We start from the raw sequence: 14,424 nt of genomic DNA, 5'->3' as shown, positions 1-14,424 counted from the left end.
CTGGCATATGGCTGCCACTGCAGAAGGGTGCAGGCCTTCCATATGTTTTATGTCATCTGCCAGCTCCTTGCAGATGTCTTAGACTCTCAAGGGAGTCTAAAATGTCACTGGGTACATCAGTTTAGCCAGTCATTTAATTCTGATGTCAGAAAAATCACAAACAATTTGACAAAGCACTTTTCTAATTTAAACCTTACAGGCATTACTGTTTCTAGACATCTACTAGGTTTTAATACTAAACTCTTTAGAATTTGCTACATATTTTCAGAGTGCTGTGTGAGGTTTTCACTGTGAAATCTATCAGAACTAACATTGTTTAATCCCCCACACATTGTTTTGAAACTGTATGGGCTGACATTTCATGGTACAATAACTCCAAAAAACCCAACGTTTTATGGTTTAGCTGCCATTATTCAGGCAGATCAATGACTGGAAAAAATGAAAAGAAAAAAAAAGAAAAAAGGATTTAACATTTTAAGGATGCAGAGCTGGTTTCTAGGAAGATACATCAGAAATCCTTCCAGTCCCCAAGGTATTATTGTGGGCTAGAAATTAGGATCGGAACAATGTATACAGATATATAGGATTAATTCCTCCATTTCCTTTAACCTTCAGTGGAACTTAATCTTGAATAAAGAATAGAGAAATTGTATACAGAAAATATTCATCTCACTGAATTAAATCTTCCTGTATGCAAATAAAACCATAGCACTAGTAAACTGGGACATTAGGCAGGGACTCCGTATGAAGCACGACTAAACAGACTAGGACCCAGAAGTGAAGAGCAGGTTGCAGTATAGACTGCACACATTTGATCAGAGAACTCAAATTCTCAATCAGTTGGATGAGATAATGTGGATAAACAGAATGGCTCTGAACGTGCTCTCTTATGATTACATACATTGCCATTGCAGGCCAGTCAGAAAGCAGATTTTCTTCCTTACCCTTATCACCCTGGCAAGTCTCCCAAAAAAAACTTTTTCCTTTTCCACATCACATCTGGTTGCTTTTTCTTCATTTTATTTAATCTGTTTTATTGTCAACAGGACCAAGAATATAACCTAGTTCACATGCACAGCTTATTTTTGCTTCACTAAACAAATCATGTCCAAGCACTGAATGAGAAGCATCTGATTAAGACTCACACAGTTAACACCAATTATATACCATAAGTTATTAACAGTAGCCTTCAGGATTCAGAAAACAGTGACACTGAAACAACCTGAGCATTTCACCAGAAAGCCAAGCTATCAGAGTCTACATCCCTCTCAGACAAATAAGAATATGGCACACTTGGTTCATGCTTTGATCCCCAAAAAGGAGAAGGGCCTTGGTTCAGGCAAAAAATGGTCAGAAAGGTAATGACATTAAAGCACACCATTGTTTGTTTCATTTGTATTGGCTACCTCATCATTTAAAGCCTTTAAAGCACAGAGGTATCTACATCAATCCAAAACTGCTCGGATTTCCATCAGCCTACACCATGTCCTCGATTTCTCATACAAATTCTCGTACGCTTGTGAATCAAATTACTCCACTGTTCTCAATGAAATCAGTTCTGTTGAATTCAGTGGGATACCTCTTGTACCAAGACACAATTTTGACTCTGTGAGCTTGCCTGCTCCCAGACAAAGGCAGAAATCAAACTTTTGTTCACCTGTGAACTTGCTTTTTTGTATATTACCCTCTCCAATGAGGGTAATATACAATAGAAGCCACTTTAGGCAAATCCTTTACATTTTTGGCATTACACAATTCCTTGCAACATGCAAAGTAAAGAAATAGTGGGTGCAAAGAAGTAGAAGTTTTGTTCAAGGCTTGCTAAAGTAGCAAGTCAGCAGTGAAAATTCAATTTTTGCTCCTTTCTTGAAACTTGCCTCTTTTCTTTTTAAAAAAAGTTACTTAATGTCATTTTTGCAAGTAAAATTTACATTCATCAATAAAAAGAAGGGGCTCATTTATCAGAAATATTTTCCATTATTTCCCACTGTAACTGGAAGATCCTCTTTTGTTTAACTGCTGCTACAGGTTGTTGTCAGTAATATACATAAGTGGGGGTGTTTGTTACTTCAGAAGCATGTAGTAAGTCTTTAAGGCATACAGCTTCCTTCCTCTCATTTCACAGGATTGTTTTAACCTAAAATTATTTAGTCAGCAGGCATATAAGCAGCTCTTTCTGCTTTAACATGATCTATTAGCACACCAAAACTATTTACAAAATGATTATAGGAAAAGCTGTTATATACCCTAAATTTTCCCCAGTAGAAAGGTTCTGTTCCCTTCCTGTTCTGAGTGCTACTGACTGCCTCTGGTTCACTTGAGAGAAGATAATTTAGCCCCAAAAGAAAACTTACAAAATTATTAACATGGAAGAGACTGCTCCTTCTCCACTCCTGGAACAGACTCCAGGGAGGAGGACATGAACTAAAAGCATATTTTTACTGGAGATGGAAAAGTCCTTTCTTTAACTTCAGCATCAATCAAGAGAGAAGGGGCACTAACCAGTTCCGATTAAGCCTCCAGTTCTTTGCAGGCTCTGAATTAATCACAGGAAAAAGCATTTCACGTTGTAAGCTTTCTAAGAATGTTTAATCATGAGCTATTCACAGCAGTTTCAGGAACATACCTTTCCCAGCTACCTGGATTTGTTACAGCTCCTACATCTAAAACCACATCCAGTCCTACTGCAAGTGACTGTCTTCTCTTCCATCTGCATCCCAGCAGGGTCTCCTGGGCACCCCTCCCACAGCACTCTGGTACCCCAGACTGCTGTGGGTGCCACAGACATCTGAGAGAAAAGAACTTATCACAGCAGCCAACTACTTGGGCTCGATACCCTACACCAAGGCAGCACATCTCCAGCAGAGTCATGAACCTTGAGCATGAGAAGAGGCAGCACACAGACACTCCTCAAGACCAGTGGCACGCTTCAGTCCATCTTACAGTTTTTAAAGGAAACTTTTGCCCAAACACACTTTGAAGAAAGGGGTCCAGTGCCACAGCAAATCCTGAATTAATTGAGGAAAAGAATTTCAAACCTATGTCAAAGCAGGAGCACTCACCTCTTGTCCACACGTCCACTTGCAGCAGTTAGCACAGTTGTGGCTTCTCACCCACATATCAGTCACACACAGGTCCTACATGTACCTACTACTTGATAAAAGTTGCCTTAGTCAGGTCAACACATGAAACCAGCCTCATCTCCCAGATTTTTCATTTTATTTTCACAGACAAAGGGTATAAAGACGAGCAAGAACACCACAGCTTTCTGCCCCAGAAAAAGCAAAGAAAAAGTTGTCTGCCTTTCCCCTTATCATTCATTAGGGTAAGGCTAATTAGGGTGCTGAAGAGCTGCTTTCCAGAGCAGCTGCAACTGAGAGCCTGCAACTCTGGAGATATGGTCAAGCAGGCAGACATGAGACTCTTCCTCCATGTGGACCTTAAAAATCTCTGAGTGCATTTGCATATCTCCTCATCACATCAGCAGCTCCAGCTGACACCCTCTCCCTCTGGAAAATTTCACAGGAGTTGGCAACGTTCCCTGTGCTTTCAGTTACAGATGCCCTTAGTTCAGTTGCTGTTTGGTGTTGGTTGCATAAAAGAAGGTGTCTGGAACTGAATTGTGGGAGGTCTCAAGCTATGAGTGTGTTTGACATGTGTCCCTAAAACTGGCTATCTGCAAGCCAAACTTGAAACTCGAGAGCAGAGACAGTGGGGTTACAGCCATAGCAGTTTAGACCTAACATTAAACTGCTCCTGTATCTCAGCAGATACAGCACTGCACTGAACCATGCTGGCTGGAAGTCTGGGGTGACTGATTCAGGTATATCTGCACTGTATTTCACTGCAAAGATAGTTATGGTCTTTAAATTGGGGGTGGTGAGTGAGAATATTCACGAAACTTGTACCTGGTGGGAATATATCTGCCCCTTGTAAAAAGCTAATAGAGCTAAAAGTTCATGCCTTTTGTCTGGAAACTCCTGTAGGATCAGCTACAAGAGGATCTGCTCCATGCACATGGCAGAGACCTGAGGATGTAATTGCAGCTGTGCCTGCATCCAGAACCCAGGGCTGGGCAAGGCAGCTGAAGCAGCAGTTCTGGAGCTCTGCTGAAGCAGCCTGGGGAAAACATTCCATGCTGAGAGAGAGAGAGAGAGAGGAAGGACCCAGCAAAATACTTCTCTTGCATTTAAATGCCTCGTAGTTTGTGACAGCCCTCCTGTTTATAATAGGTAATATAATGCATATGATAACACTTTATTCACAGCTCACAATGATTTTATTATCCTCGCAAGACAGCTGATAAAATCCAGGCAGGGGGAGACAAGGTTACTCTGCCCATGGCCACCCAGCAAATCGGTGGCTATGGCAGAGATAGTAACTGTGTCTGCTGATCTATGAGCATTACCCTCTGCCAGCGATCAGGTTGCCTTCCAAGCTAACTGAGGTTATTAAAATTAGAGGTGTATAACAGGAGTGAACGATAACTTATCTACAAAACATGGCTGAAAACGTGTTTGAAGGCCTTTGTTCTCAGGTGAGGACCATTGGTAGAAGTCCTGCTTACTGCAGGAAAAGTCTACTGAAAGAAATCATCTGAGGATCCAGTCTCCACTCATTAATTTTCCCTTTTAATTTTATCTGTAGATTGCATTAATTTTTAATTGCTAACATACTGTCCTAGTTGTTTTTGAGATGATGAATTAGATGTGACCCATCTTTACTTCTTGCAAGGGCTAATGTTCCTGGGCTTGTCCCTTAATAAAATTATTCAATAATAATGTAGTTGCTCATGGAGCCACCATCTGTTATGCATTTCCTGTTTTAAAATAAATATCTTCTTTGACTTAGTATACAGGTTACCAGTTACAAGAGGCATCTTTTAAATTAAAATTACATTTACCTCTTACATTTAAAATTACATTTACTTCTTAAAGCTAATAGAGTCTGGGTTCTGAGCTAAATCAGAACATTTTGAAGGTAGCTCATGTATCAAGCCAAGTCCTGCCTCTCTCTACCAGTGACCTATGAATGCATGAGCAGAATTCCTATATCTCCTCCAGTCATCGTATACTCTGGTTTTTAGCTGGTTCTAGGGCTCAGCTTTGCCATCTTTGCCCTTGCCCAGCAAGTTACTGGAGTCCATTATTGTGAGTAGCTTCACACAACATTGCTGCGTACATCTGTATTCCTCCTGCTCCCCAGCATCATGAATATTAGAGAATTGCTCTAGCCAGTCAGGACCCAAGTTACCTGTTAAGTAAATACTTGTCACATGTTGGAGAAAGAGCAGCAAGGGTTTTAGAGTTCAATTTGGGTTTCTGGAGCTTACTGCAAAAATTATATTGTTTCATTTCAGCGCGTAGATTTGCAATAGACTCCAAGTGGAGACTTTGCCGCTGTTAATATGTGATGAAAAATGAATGCTAAACCTGGTATGTGAAATGAAATGTAGCTGCTGTTATACCCAAACAAATACCTGCAGTTCCAATTGACCTTGTGCAGAACACACTGACAACCATGACACCCTGGATGCATTGGTGGTATTAACCAAAATACTTCAATAAAACTTGCCTTTCCTTAAATATTTTCCACGTTAAGTCATATCTAGGTAGGTGGTACTGCAGGCATTGTGGCTGTAATGCTTTACCAAGGAAGAAAAAGCATAGGAAGAAATTAGGAGGTACTTGGTAATTTTCCTGCTTTAGGCAACCATTTTTTTTTTTTTTTTTCCTATATGCACTTCTTACAACTCATTTAATGGCAGTAGAATCAGAAAAAAATCTCATATACTGAGTTCCTTTCAATCACCTGTTTACTGCCCATTTCCCTGACTAGCTATCCCACTTTATGCATGGAAAGGTATTTGGCTGCTGACAGGAATCAGCAATGCTTTGTGTTGCTAGGGCAGCTCTGTGCAGCTCTGACCTGCTCTCTTTTTTTTAAAGATAGCCCGGTGTTGATATCAAAATCACTGCCTGTTATTTAAAAATGTCATTCACAATATCTACATTCTGAATATTTATATTCTGGGTATTTTCTCTGGGTGATTTAATTGCCAAAAAATGACCATTTGCCCTTTGATTCTGTCATGCTGGCTTAATTAAAATTCTGTTAAAAGATGCATCTGGATTTGAGCAGAAAATCAACCAATCAACTGGAACAAACAACTGTGCTGAGTTAAATTTTCTGACAACAAAACATGTACTTTACCAAAAGAACTTCATCTACATTTAATCACTATCTCAGCAAATACTGAAGTGTCAATCAAGAAACAGTCTTGTTATGTTCTGTTACAAATGCACTATATTTCTATGTATAATTGGATTCCTCCTGCTGAGTTATTACTGTTGGAGGCTGTCATGGAAGGTAAAACTTATCCAGTGTTGCTCAGTAGCACTGAAGCAGTCCTGTGCTGACAGAGGAAATTGTCCTTCACAAAGGCAAAGGTGAAGTGAGTTCTCTCAATCTAAATAAATTCATGTGATGCTGTGCAGACCACCTCCCTTTCCTGTTGCTAAACACAAATATCCCCTTCTAGGTTGACTCTATCACTTGATAGAAGTTCAAAATGAATGACTTTTATACCCCAAGTCATATACCATATAAGCCTAGAAGAGAAGATTTTATGTACAGCATGGTTTTAGCTTGTTGGAAGTGCAAATAATTTAATAATAATTTGCACTGACCTTTCAACTACAGAGGCAACAAGAACAACCATAGTAAAGGAAAACAAAAGCAGCAGAAAGTAAATATTATTTGTAAACATTGAAAATGCTTGAGAATGTCGAAAAACGATAAATGAAAAAAAGATAACTCAGTGCTGAATGATATTAAAATCATCCAGACTGAGATATTTTTCTTTTCACTACCTGAAAGATTAGTTAACATTTAATAACAAATTAGATGTAAAAATTCCATCTTATGCTTACAATGGTTTGAATCTTTTTCCACTATATTACGCACAAGTACCAAAAGCCTTTCCCATTTTGATCTTGAGCCAAGATTTTCATTGTTATCCTTTATTCCAGCTTGTCTCTTGATCATGACATTTCTTGGGTGACAAAGGCTGGGGATATCATCCCATACTAACTGTCTTCAAGAACTGATGGCTTCTCTTCAGTAGCAGTCACTGCTTTTATGTTTTAAAAACCAGACAGATCAGAAGTATATATTTGAGTGACTTAGGCCAAGAAGCTTTGACCTGTCTCAATTCTAGTAGTCAGGTTTGCCAGATGTTCTCAGACTAGGCTGTGATTCACACAAAATACATCAGGGTCAAGTTTTTCTTCATGCATATACTGTGTTTTTGCTAGCCCTCAGTGGCTAGAGGATCCAGGAGGTAAAAAATCTCATTTTTACAGCTCCATTTTGTTTGATATAAAATAAGGAGCTGGATACAGGTTTCTTAGATATGAACAAAATCCTGCAATCACCAGGGACTGTTGTGCTAAGAGGAGGCAATCACAATCTTTTCTGCTGGAGATGGTTAACTTTCCGTTAGTGACTGAATATGCACTGAGTGAGAAGCGAGTCTGGAAGGAAGAGATTGATTCTGTAGACCAGAGATTCATGTTCAAGCCTCTGACTAAATGAATTTCCAATGTTTTGCACAAAGTAAACAACTCAACAAAAACAATTGAGAGCATTTACTCCTAGTACCCCAAGAGCGTAGATGTAAAGACGTTCTGCTGGTACATGGGGGACCTATGGCTCGTCTTGAGCCTAACTTAAACAAAGTAAGGGCTGAGAGGATTCCTTCCGTCTCCAAAAAGATTATCTTAATCAGTGTCTCTAATTTCCTGAATGAAAGCCTGTGATGTGTCCTCTCATGCCACAATTTGTGGTCAAGAAATGTCACCAGGTGCTTCCCTCTCTTTATGTTCCTGTACCTGCTTACCTCCTGAGGCCTATCTGAGCTTCCATGACCCCAGTTCTTAGGAGCCCAAACCTCTTCCAACATCATGCAGCAAGCTGGAGAACATGATACATGTCTGTTCCAGGGGAAAGGGGACATGGAAGACACATGGAGCAATGCTAATGTCTCTTTGAATTTAGACTCTCCCTCTTCAAGGAGGAATACCTTCCTGAGAAAACATTTTCTATCTTTATGACATGGTATGATAACAGATGGTAATAGTGATTACTGACATAACAGATGCAGGAAGGCAAAAACAACTATTGCGACTAGAAGCTATCTGAATATGGTCATACATGGTAAACAGACACAGGAAAGTAACTTCTGAATCATTTTGCACATGGAACAACTATTTGAAAGTTATTTTGGATAAAACATAGAAAAAGTGTATTTGCATAAAAGCAAAATTATTTATCTTTAATTTGCTGCTATTGCAAAGAATCCAGCTTATCAACACCCACTACTATTTGCAACCTCAAACTGGAAGTTAATAAGTAACTTAAACAGAGGAGGTGTTTTAAAAAATGCGTATGTAAGAAATCACTAGTTTTTTAAGAACAATCCTTGGTGAGTCTTTGCTTTGCTTTCCTATGAGGCTTTTTTTTTTTTTTTTTTAATGCAGATAAAACACTAATGCTGCCTGACTTTGAAAAACTGCAATTATGGGCATACTCTTAAAGAAAAATGATTTTCTGAAAAATCATTGTAACAGGAATTCTCAGTTGTCACCATAATAGAAATGCCTTGATCCACAGAGAAGCAGCTGACAATGAATCTTTGTCTTTTTTTGGCACTACATTTGTAATCCTGTATTTGACAGATAAATGTAAAAAATATGTATGTTTTATACATAAAATCTGTCCAAGCACTGTGTAACCCTATTCTGTAAACAATTTGGATAGAAATTTGGAATAAGGATGGAAACTTGAAGACTATCTTCCCCATAAAAAACATCACAGTCCATCTCTGAGGAAAGAAAGAGATCCCTAGAGCAAAACCATAGTTAATATATCTCCAGGAGCACACAGTAGCAAAATGTGAAGCTAGGGATAAGTATTTTGCTATTGCTCATTATCTGACTCACCTCAAAACAGTTTGGTTCAAAACCAATTATAATATAAAACATATGTTTATATGCAGCTTTGTGTATAAGTTATTAGGCACCACTAGAAGTGATTCAGAAGAAAGTTCCTTTGGTGTGTGTTATTTGTGGCCTCATTTGCAAACAGCACACCTCATGAATAAGTCATGAAGTTGTATTGCAAAGCTGTTTTGAGCATCAGTTTGATGAGATTACTTCAACTATATGCACATACATAAGTCATTGCAGGAATACTAATACAGCATTATGCTTACCAAAGCCAAGAGAAAAGCGTACATGCTAAGCAAACATAAAAATTCAAGAGTAACTATTGGAATGACAATTTATATTTGAATAAATATTTTTGACCTTTCATGTTTCTGAGCCATTAGTATTCTTTCTACCTGGATTTACTGAGTAGATTGTTCTGTTACTGCTCCTTGTATGATATCATCATTTTCTGTCAGATGGCCCCACTTTTCTGTTGTAGGTGAAATCCCTAGCATTGTAGATGAAATCATGGCAGGTGAAATCCCTCCCTTGCTATGTGATCCTGTGACTTTATCTTATACAGGAGGCAAAGAACTGAGTCTCATGAAGTCAAGGGAGAATCTCTGGTTGATTTCAGAGAGATTCAAATGGCAAATGACTTCAGTGCTTTGTCAAAACAACCACAGTGATGGCTGGGATATGCTACGCAGGTTGCACTTATTTTTAAGCACCTGTTCTGTCTTAAACATATATTTCAGTACCTCTTCCGAATTCCTTGTTTAAACTGTACATTGCCTACTTTGAAGATGCTTCTGCAAACATATTTATAGTTTCTCATGTGATAAGGGGTTGTAGAACCACAGTTAGTTGAACCATGACAACTGTATGGCAGCAAAGAAACTGCTATGATATCTCAGACATTTTAAAGGGTATTTACCACATTGTGTTACTTGTTGGAGCACACATTTTGACTAAAAAAATAAATCCACTAAAAATTAAAGGCATGGAAGATCTGGAAAGTACTTTTCACTGATTAGGAAACTTAGAGGAAAAAGTCATTTCAGGTGACAAAATCTTTTGTGAATTTAGAGTAAATTTAATAAACATTTCTGACCACAGAGAATGATTTTTTTTTAAATGTCTTGGGACTTTTTGTTTCAAGTTTATTTAAAAAAAAATTTTCACTTCAGAAATTTCATGTATTATCTTGAAATGAAGCTAAAAAATACAAAAATATGAAGGTACAAAATAGAAAAATATGCAACCAAAAGTAAAACCAATCTGTTCAGAATGAAACAAATTGTTTCCTTTTAAGATGAACAACATATTTTGAGTCAACCTGAAAAAAATATTTTACTTGATATTTTTTCATATTTTTGTTTGTTGAAGCACATGATCATATCTTACACGTTTCCATGAGTTTCAATTGCTCATCCCTATGTTTCTTAAAAAAAAATTGTTTTCCCTGCCTTTATGGTTCAGCAACAGAATTGAGAGCTGATTATTTCTAATTGTGATGCAGCACCTCTGGACAGTACAAAAGCAATCAGCAAAAGGGGTGCGTGGATGCCATAGAAACACAATTTTCCTGAACCGTGAAAAATACAGCGTTCTTCGCAAGACTTGCAATTCCTCACAATACCTTCATAACTATTTAATACTAAATCTCACATTTAAAAGGTTACTAAATATTTTTCATAGGCTGCATGTAGGAGGTCTTTTCATCCACCACTGTAAAGTAGTTGCTCTGGGACTTATATGGGCAGATTCACTGTAGCATGCAGAAGCTGGGTGAGTAGTTCAGATCCTGAAAGAGGACTTAAATAGAAAAGGCTTTCACTAGGGTGCTGGACAGATGTCTCTGTTCTTGTAAAAACTGCCTTTGTATCTCAGAGATAATTATATTCCTGCACCACAGAACCTGGAGCAAATTTTTAAATTGCATTTCCTCGTGTTGTAAATGATGGTTTAAGTGTTAATTGCCTGCTTTCTACTTCCCCTAAAAAACTCTTGACTTGGTTATTCAGTTGGTTTGATTATACAGAGAGATGTTGGAGAGTAGATATGACAAAGGCTCAATAGATAATTTCATGCCATCTTGAAAACATCAAAGACAAGAAATAATAGCAGGATCCTCATTGAGTTTCTGTAACAGATCTTTACTGATTTCATGTTTTACCCATTTGTGCTCCTGCAAAGTTCCTCAGTGCTCTGTCATATTGTTATAAGCACTGAATAAATCCCCAATAATCTTGCTAAATTAGTAAAATGGGTCCAACATGGCAGGAGTACCACAAGGTCAATCAAAAGGCACTTTAATCTTTTGTACGATGTGTATGAATACATAACTGGTTCCTGCACTTCCCATCTGTGATCTCAGATGAGGCATTAGAATTGGAAAGGAAAGCTCTACTTCATTTCCCCACTGGGAATACAGTAACTTTGAGATCAAATATGCCAGCAGATTGTTCACATTTTCATTCATATTTGAAAGAGCCTGTGGCTTCTGAAGGGTCAACACTACACTGTAGATCGTCACTGGTATCATACATGGCCAGTTCATTTCTTCCAGAACTCATTTAACTTGTCACAACAAACGCACTATTTGTCAACAGCATCTATAGACTTATTTTTATATCATAATAGTCCCAGATGCACCCAAGTGACACATATAGTGAAGATCGCAGTTCCTCCTCCATGGTTTTCTGCAGCATATTTTATTGAAAAGAGATAGCTCCTTGGTAATGACTACGAAAACTATAATACTGTTGTTTTCCTAAGAAAGTCCAGCCTTTGGGCTATGTGTATAGTATGCATCTATAAACACATATCCCTGTTGCAGCATCTCATAATAAATTAAATATGATTAGAATGTATATCAGCCAATTGTTAACTGATGAACTGAAAATCAGAGATGCCTACAGAGATGCCCGGTGACCCCAAGAAGGTGGACAGAGGAAGCAAGGTACAAATATGGTAGGTCTGTGCTCCTGTGCAGACCTACCCTCAGCCTCATCCAAGAGACAAAATACCCATGGAGCCGCAAAAGAACGGAATGCATTTAGTAAGGCAGAGTATAATTATCCAAAATGAACTGCAGCCAAGGAACTGGGCTGGAAGAAGGCTATACTGCTATTAAATCTGAGAATAAATACCAGTAAAGAAGAAACACACCTTGAGACTCTCCTTAAATATAAATTCATGTAGTTTAGTGCATTGGTCTGTGAAAGGCCTCATTTAGGTTTCTCTCTTTTTGTTGTTATCAGTAATATATTTTAAAAGATACTGGAGGTTTGCTGATCCCCCTTAACTCAGTATTAAATTGGTATTATTATTTTCCTCCTTATATTTCAAGAAAATACACTTCTCATTATAGTCATTGTTATTTATTTCTATTGTTAGCATATTTTTTTGTCTATAAATGAGATATCTAAGCAGGATTTTCTATCCTGTTTTCTTTTGCTGCTTAATTATAGTTAAGTGATGTTTCCCTTTCGTGACTTGCCGTCTCTCCTAAATTGCTTCCTTCCAAGTCAGAGGTGCATTTAATTTCACAGCTTTCATTCCCTGAATTTCCCTAGAGCTTGCCCCATCCAATAAGGCTGTGCTCTTCTCTTCTTTCTTCACCATGTTATATGAAGACCATGTCTTAGGTTTAGTGCTTTGGCATCAGTTAAAAGAATGTGGCAGAGAAAATGGAGCAATGGGAGAGGTCAGCTTTCAGCAACACTCTATTATAGATAAATTCAAACTTTTCAAGACAGAAATAATAGAGAGTAATTCACTGGAGGCTATCTGCAAATACTATATGAGCTCTGCCAAAAAAAGGAAAATCAGTATGATTTTTACAGTAGACTGATCTGGAGGGTTCTTCAGCCTAGTCTTGACCTGCACTGTTGGAAGACCTAGAGAAGAGTCACAGCTGGACAGAAGAGGGGTGGTGCAGGTCTGCCTCGTACCAACCAAGCATCTTCATTCAGATGGTCTTCTCGTGCTGAACCTGAGAGTCCTAATGCAGAAGGGGAAATGGTGCCCACTGTGAGCGGTAGCTGCTGTGAGAGGGTGTTGTGGCTCTGAACTTGCTCCCATGCTCTTCTCCTCAAACAACTTTATTTGAACTTTTCTCCTGCCTTCTAAGAGGAAATATTTTCAAAATGTGTTGTCTTTCAGCAGGAAATTTCAGAAATGCACTGAAAAGCAGCTTTTACCAAGCATTTTATCATAGTATGCATAAACACTTTAGTTTGGAGGAGACTGAGGGGTGACCTTATTACTGTTTATAAATATATAAAGGGTGAGTGCCACGAGGATGGAGCCAGGCTCTTCTTGGTGGCAAACAATGATAGGACAAGGGGTAATGGGATCAAGCTGGAACACAAGAGGTTCCACTTAAATTTGAGAAAAAACTTCTTCTCAGTGAGGGTGACAGAGCACTGGAACAGGCTGCCCAGGGAGGTTGTGGAGTCTCCTTCTCTGGAGACATTCAAAACCCACCTGGACATGTTCCTGTGTGACCTCACCTAGGCGTTCCTGCTCCAGCAGGGGGATTGGACTAATGATCTTTTGAGGTCCCTTCCAATCCCAAACATACTGTGATACTGTAACACTTACTATTACAAGAAATCATGTGGGCTATTCCATCAGAAACTGGGCAGGCCAATTCCGTGCAGCGTATTCCACTGTGCTAGTACCGAGACGCTGGCACTGGGATGTTGCTGGTGCTGTGGCCGGATCTTGATGCTGGCTGGTTGCTCCATGCTGGGAACTTTATCCACTGGAACCTCTCGTGAAGCACACCCTGCATCAAAATCAGGGGTGGTGGTGAGAGTGCAAGTATCTACAGTTACTGCAAAAATGTGACTCACCATTCACATGCACATCAAGCCCCCTGGCCCATGACCCTCCTAGAAATAGTGCTGGCAGGGAAAAGCCACAGTGTCACGGAGCACATCATGCTGAAGGCAGCTGCAGAGAGAGGAGTTTGCTTTTAGAAGAAAAAAGTTTGGACAAGGAGCTTTTGACAAGGCTGGTAAAACTGTATTGACTCAGTCCCTGATCTTTTATTCCTCTCACTACTTTATGCAGACATAAGTATTAGAAACACGAAAGCAGCAGCTAAGCAAGTCTCCCAAAACTGTTCCTCTTACATTAGAGAGTTTGTTTTACATTACTTATGTTTAGATGACATTGCCATCCTATGATGGTGAACAGCAATACTGTTAAAGCTTATTAGGTGTGAGAATTTTGGTGGAGTCTCAGCCACTGGATTTAATGCACAATGGTAACTTGCAGGGGATTGAGAGTCAGGTCAGGTACCTCCTAATGTAAATGCCAGAGACTTCCACAGATAAAGTGAAGTGCAGTCACAGCAGCAGAAACAGGACTGTAGAGCTGCCACTCATGACGAGGGTTGATTTAAAAGCAACACTTTGAG

General features: G+C 38.9%; 1 long non-coding RNA gene across 1 annotated transcript in view; it reads right to left on the bottom strand.

Annotated features, from left to right (window-relative positions):
• Positions 1–14,055, bottom strand: part of LOC135579364 (uncharacterized) — a 62,031-nt gene extending 47,976 nt beyond the window's left edge. The window contains exon 1 of the long non-coding RNA XR_010472294.1: positions 13,602–14,055. This is a non-coding gene — a long non-coding RNA (uncharacterized LOC135579364). The remainder of the gene's footprint in view (positions 1–13,601) is intronic.
• Between the last annotated feature and the right edge of the window lie 369 nt (positions 14,056–14,424).

Source organism: Columba livia, chromosome 4 (genome assembly GCF_036013475.1).
Source record: "Columba livia isolate bColLiv1 breed racing homer chromosome 4, bColLiv1.pat.W.v2, whole genome shotgun sequence".
Classification (NCBI taxonomy): domain Eukaryota; kingdom Metazoa; phylum Chordata; class Aves; order Columbiformes; family Columbidae; genus Columba; species Columba livia.
This window is presented reverse-complemented; position numbering and strand designations above follow the sequence as displayed.